This window comes from Ruditapes philippinarum, unplaced genomic scaffold, assembly GCF_026571515.1.
Source record: "Ruditapes philippinarum isolate M1 unplaced genomic scaffold, ASM2657151v2 ctg6978_1_1_1_1, whole genome shotgun sequence".
In the NCBI taxonomy this organism is placed as follows: Eukaryota; Metazoa; Mollusca; class Bivalvia; order Venerida; family Veneridae; genus Ruditapes; species Ruditapes philippinarum.
This window is the reverse complement of record NW_026861216.1, coordinates 22,457-30,017: the sequence shown is the minus strand read 5'-3', so window position 1 is coordinate 30,017 and position 7,561 is coordinate 22,457.

The window sequence follows — 7,561 nt, the reverse complement described above, 5'->3', positions numbered from 1 at the left end:
AAAATAAGAACGATCATCAGTTACAAATGTCATTTTTCATTTACACTTCTATCGTATAACGCTAACATAAACGCGCTTTACCGCTATGTCTGTAAATAACGTAAATTGCGTCACATCAAAGTGTTATAGTTCTAAATATAGCTATGATATTAAGTGTCCCATTTTTATGTAAAGCAATCGTGTTCTTCCAAATCACTTATCACTTATTTCTCAGTAAAACATTTAGAAATAATAGAAATTGCACATGTATCATAAAATATTAGATAATTATACGAGGCTGACTCCAGAAAACATTGACTTTATTTATATTTTTATTTAACGTCGTGAGTTTTATTTATACTCTTCATTTGTCGTCACTGTCAACAACTTCAAGAAATTAATCAATCTTCAATATAATCTAGTTTTTTTGTATTTTGTATTTGTAGACTTATTTTGTTCTTTTGTTATAAACATACCGAGTATGCTTCAGTGGCGCAAGACAGAAAATGTTTATTTTGCATTAAAATCTATCTAATTCATGCCATGGATATTGGCGGTAATACGTGTGAAATGTCACTCTGCTCATTGATAAAGTTTTCGTGGTACGAACATTCATACGTCATATATTATCAGCATTCAAAGTGTTGAGTTAAAATTAAAAGTGTCGCAACTGATAATGATGGTATACACCTTTCATAATTGTTTTTAGTCAGGAATGACCCGGAGGGCTATATTTAAGAATCTGAAGAGCACAGACAAATACACAGTCAAAGGCACAAATGTATTTTGATCAATAATGTTTATGTGGCATGAGAGAGGTTGCTTAAGAAACAGAAATATTCCACACGTAAGAAAATCGGTCAAGAACGACCGAAAAGTTACGGCAATTAGCACATTACATTGACTGCGACCGTAGGCAGGTTGTCTAGAATAAATAAAACTAAGGTTCAGTGATTTTTAAGACTAAATGTTAGCTGTCCGTTTATTGACCGGAATAAGGGGAATTCATTCCTAATGAGCCAGTTACACTATGACGTTCTAGTCAACGCTCAATGAACGTTTCAATCGTTCAATTTTTGAGCATTCTAGAATGAGGTTGGCACTTCTGGTTTGTGATTAACGTGTGTCTAACGCATAATAAGCGTGTGTCTAACGCACGAGGAGGAGCGTGTAACAATGTTCCATAAGCGTGTGCTAGAATCTAATAACCACTGGCGCGGGACGAGCTGTTTTTCATCGCTAGATGAGCGTTGTTAGCGTGTGACTAGCGTGTAAATAACGACAGAATAAGGCCGGTATTCCATTCATACGGGAGCGCGACGTGAACGTTTAGCGTGAGCGTGAGTTTTCACGTTCACACTATTCCATTCATCCGGTAAGCGTGAAAACAATTGTTTTGTCCATTTTTGCTGGAAAGAAAATATGTCAATATAAAAGCTTCATTTAATTCTTCAAACGATGAGTCAGCAGAAACGAGAAGCAAAATCATTTCAAAAATCTATACAATCTACATCCTCATAAATTATCGATTCTGAGGTCAATAATTTAAAATGTTTATAAAAATCATTTATGTCAATAGATTCAATTATTTTTTACTTAAACATTTTCCAGAATTATTTTATTGTTCCCGCACGCATTTAGACACCGGTTGTACAGAATAGGGAATTTCCTATTTGCTTCAATAAGTTTTTCTATTGCATCTGGCATAGACAGAAGACCTTTCATGGTGGCTTCTCGTCCGTGAATGCCATGCGTGAACGTGAAAAATCACTGCATGTAGCGATCGGTTTCACGCCCGCATTACATGGTCACATGTCATAAATTTGCGTTTCACGCTCACGTCGCGCTCACGCCGATAAGGAATACATACAATAGAAAATGGTTTGTTTTATTTTTCACGTTCGCGTGTCACGTTTACGCAACACGTTCCCGTATAGATGGAATACCGGCCTAACGTCTTGCTGGCGTGTTACTGAATGGGTACAAAACGCTGGAAATTACATAGTGAAATATAGCTGTTCTTGTGCGTTGAATATACAAAACCATGACGACAAGACAAAAAAGATGGGATGAGGGCTTCCCCTATTAGCTACTGCCAAACCCTTGACATTTTTATTCTTGATGCTTGGCAATAGCAAACATATATAGCCTACTAAATCTTTTTATTATTATTATATACCACATTTCTATAGCACTCTTTTTATAAATAATAAATGTTCAAGAGTGCTTTACATAAATCCGATAAAACATAATCATATATATATAAGAGATAATGTACAACATTAATTAAGTAAACCTATTAAACAATAATGATAATCTAAAACCAGTAAAGGATGGTAAGAAATACAGACACATTTAGTTTAAAATCAAGGCACAATTAAAATTAACACTGATAATATAGCAAAAGTAGTACATGTATGATGATTTATGAACTAACGTCCATAGAACTTTATGAACGAGCTTTCAGATTCTTCCGTAGTAGGTGTTCTCTGCGGGTTACCCGAAATCAAGTTATCAAATGAATCTTGCTTTTTACATATGCATAAATGTTCGTGAAACGGTCGAATGACGCGCAATGGACTCTAAAATGGCGTTTGTTTCACTTAAGTCACACGTTCTATGCGCTTCAGAACCGTTCAGCGGTCGTTGACAAGGTCGCCAAACAATGAAGTAGCGATTGAATAACGGCTTACTAACTAAAACCGAACGTGTGCATTGCTTAGCGGAAGTTAGTGAAATGTTTCATTAAAGTTCTTAATCGTTCTTCAGCGTTTGAAAAAAAAACGTTGAAGAACTCTGGTGTGACTGTAAACTGTATGTTCAAAACTTATTTTCCGGACCAGCGTTCTCTGCCGTGTCCCTGCGATTACCTACGTTCACTGGCGTTCACACATTGTTCTTCTGGCGCTATCCCAGCAACCATAGGCGACTACCGATATTTCCAAAAATGTCATAGAACGCTGACCAGAACGTCAAGGTGTGACGGCTCCTTAAGGTGACAACGTAGTAAATTATCACTGAAAATACCTAAAATGAGATTTTTTGCTTAGTAGATTTATAAACCTTTTCTGAACACATTCGTGATTTAATTTTGGAAGCAGTTAGTCCAAAAAATGTGTTTTTAAACGTTTTAAAACGGTACCTGTACCATTCTTATCTGCTATTCGCGTAACCTGTCAATTATCGATAACGCTCCGCCCCCTGTTGAGGCATCAATGAGGAAAATCGGTAGTTCCATATATCGGTGAATTACCGGTCCATACTACTCGTAATTCATGTATCGTACAAATACCGTACATCTTTTATGAATATCGTCTACCTTCTATTTATCCTTTTGTCGGCCAATGTACGTAACATAATGTATTAAGCATAACGGCAAATCGCACGACCACGGGGTTGATTAAAAATATAGTTGCTAAAATATCCATAATGTGTGAAAATAATTTGTTTCTCCCGTTAATCTGATAGATATTACATTGAGTTTATGGACTTTTGTACGGATTCAAGGGCTTGCTTTACATTCAACCTCGTTTTCTAACAATGTCAAGTAAAACAACAACAAAAACAGACAACATTTTTTTATGTGAATGCCTATATGACTTGTGGTAAGGTGTCCCTGACAAATTTCTAAACCATTTTAGATTGTTTAAGGATGTTTATATCCCTATAAATCAATAAAAAGGAGATTAATATATTATCAGTGAATGCTTCGAATAAATTGTTCGCCAGTAAATAGAACACAGTACTAACAAGTACAAATGTTGCTGCAATGCAGCAATTGAGAAGCTCCGCGCAAAAAATGTGCTCATTACAGATACCTTACCAAATTATTCCTACGCATATTCAGATTAAGTACTATTGTAGATTTTTTCCTAATGTTTTGTAAACCATTTTTTGCATAATTATACTTATCTTATGCACTGTCCATAATTAAAAAGAGGGGAAAATATTTAATATAAAAAGTGCTTTCACTGATGCCTACCTGGTAAGGAAAGTAATTCCATTGAATACAAACATGACTTACAAGACTTGTAAATGTTATGTGACATGACTGTACTGTCACTACTGTAGTCAGTAACAGAAGACAGATGATGGAAATATCAAAGTCTGTTATAATTGTAACAAATATACAAATAGAAACAAAAGGGACTAATATTATAATATAGTAATATTACATGCATATTTTTCATGTCAAATTAAAAAAATGGTTTCTTTCAATACTGAAAGTAGAACACACTCTGGATTGAAAAAATGGGATCAATTTCAAAAAGACCAAATCCAGGATTTTTTTGTTTGTTATACACGCGTTACATGGTGATACAGTATTTATCAATATAATAGAATACTGTTTCCTGAATTTTAGGTAGGTATGAGGAAATTCACTAATATCATATTCGTGCGAGACAAAGATATAAAAGTTATTTGACAGTGGTAATATATATAAAAAAACTATTATTTACTAATTTATTGGGAGATCAATATATATTTTTCTATGAATTGCTTTAAAACCATTCATAGAAAAACATTACACTTATGTGCAGATCAAAGTTACTGTCGTTGTCATGATATCTATCTATAGCCTATGCTTAAGGTGATTCCGCTTTGTCAGCCATGTTTGTTTCTACTAAAGTCTGTCCAAAGTGAAAGTAGGCCAAAATTTATATAACAACAAAGCTCTTATTGAAAAAAAGATGAACCATTTATAAGTACACTTCCAGGTTTACATTTTAAGGACAATTTTAAACAAAAATAAAAATGATATCAATAAGAATATTTACCTTGAATGTGCTACATTTCTGGAGACCAAAAACATTTTGTTGCAAAGTTTTATGCACATTTCATGAAATGAATGGCAAAATCCTTTTTAAAGTCTGTTTTAGTGCCAACAAAAGCTATTTTTTGCAGCAAATACAAAAATCTTTCAAAAGTTAACTCCAAATAAATCAGTATCTCATGTCCTTCTAAGCACATGGCCTCCATTATTTTTTGTAAAAAAGTAGTGCAATAAAACAATCATCATTTATAGCCTTATGAACTACAATTAAAATGACTAACTTTGAATCGGCATAACTTTTTTATTAATCAAGCAATAAACATGTGGTTTAAAGCACATGATAGGGAATTCATTTACGGAGGGAACCGTATCAGGGATTTTGTTTGCTCAATCAGCGACTTAATTATCTTTAATTACGTTATATGTATGGTGAAAAAGTCGCATAAAATGTTTGACGTTACGTAATATTTTTTTGAGAGAAGATAAAAAAGATTTGAGACACGGTTCCCAAGATATTATAAGTATGTTTATTTTCCAAAAGTTTGATGACAAAAAAATAAAAACTGACTTTGATATGACGATTTAAAATGTTAGGATTTTTATTAAAAATCAATCATTTACAAAGGCATTTTTTTTAAATATGTTATTTACTATGATGATCAACGACATTTAATGCACACAGATTTATTACTAAAATAAGTTGGTTTAAAAGACATTTATGTGAGTACCACGGAAAGTGTCTGTTGTTACCTTAAAGCAACGATGGAACCATCGTTCCTTACAAGAATTATCACAATGGTCGAAGCGTGGGTTAGTTTCCGGAGCAAGAGAAGACTATGGTAGGTAAGAATCACATCACGGAACTCCACCACCACAGAAGGCTAAGTCTATAGTAAATCTATAATAGTAAAATACATAGATTATTTGACACATATAAACATTTGGATATTTTAATCAGAGCAGTTTCTTTATGTCTAGATACTAGAACGTTATTGACCGTGAATTCACAAATTTTAGTTTAATATAATTATATACATCTAATATATTATTATGTAAACTCAGTTATCAATGTTCTTGTGAGAATATGGGCCAAATGTTAAGGGGATATACATTTTATGTATAAGAGATATCTACACTTAAAAGTAAAAGCCAATGAATAAATGTAACGGTTTAAGACGTGATAAACAACGTGTCAGAAAACATAATAAAAGTCACATTGTACGTAAAATGACATTTTAAGCCTTATTACTGATAAAAGCAAACAAATAGAAACAACTAGCAAACGCGAGACAAATATGTTTGTTGTTTATGAGTATATATCAATAAATACAGACTGTAATCGTTCAGTTAAGATTAAATGATTGCGTTTGAACTCTAACATTAGATGATACAATTACAAGTTTAAAATGCCGATTTGTGATATCTCACGTCGCTTATTTGTATTGTTGTGAAAATCTCCAGTACTAACATATGGTAATAATTGCATTTGTTATTTCATAGAAAGTCTGGTCGGTTTATTGATTAATATTACCAATAAAACAATAATCTCTTCTTCTTCTTCGTTTTTTTTTCTCTCTAAAAATTAAGTTTATGAAAATATGTAAACAAATGCTTTTAAATTTAAGCCTACATGAGGACAAACATTGTGCAAATACAAATTAAGAGTACAAAATATGTTCACTTTTGTTCATATAAATCTTAAATTAAGTGTTTGAAGTTTTCTTTATAGGGAATGTTTGTCAATTTCAAAGTCGATGGTTGGCGTATTAATTAATAAGGTACACTTGTAGATAACACTTATAACACAAAGTTGATATTTTAATTTTAGCTTATTGTTTTGACATAACGCTCATTTGGACCAGTTTCTGCAGTTACTTTTAAAGTTGCTTTAGAAATGGTAAAGGCATATAGTCCTTGTATTTTCCGCGCTTACAAACCATACAAAACAATTAAAAGTGAGAAAAATTCGATTTCCATTTGTCAACTTTACACCAGACTTTGCATACTTGTTTTCATTTTATAAACATATTAGATCGTGATAATACGAGTATCGATGGATGCGGAATTCATAAACGTTTTATTTTTGATCCTATAGAAATTATCATAGAAATTATCAAAAATATACATATTTGCATTGGTATTTTGGCATTGTGTTCGTGTTACTTTTTATCTATTATATAAACTTTATAACGTATTACTAAATATAATTAGATTAAATGACATTTGAAAAGTATTGTTAAAATAACCAAAACGTTGATTGTTTTGGTCGCTCAAACATGTTATTTCAATGTGAACTATATGTGACAAGGGCTATATTGTTTTAATGATATAAACTATAACGAACTTAAAGATTTTGCATTCTATTCTAATGCAAAGGCCTTAAAGATAACGACATATTTATTTTTTCTAGTAGCGCATCTATAACTTTGCAATGCAACGTGATTTTAAGGATTCAATAGATGACTGCAGTACTACTTTTTGGTGTTCATTAAATTTGAGTTTTAAGATGTTAAACGTCGCATGTGTCATTCACAATCACTGTCAAATGAACGTTTAAATAAATAAAGTTGTGTATTGAGATAACACAATATTTAATAGTTATAGGACGTATTGATACTTTGAGGACTGAAAATCAGTATACTTGATCATCTACAAAAATAACATTTATAATTCAACGATGCTTCAACAATTTATTAACATGTCTATGGTTTACATAAGCAGATGTGTTTAACAGCACAAAAACATTAATAATACATCTATTTAGCGACGTTTACTAACTAAAGTGGAAATAAATTCAGACCAACATAA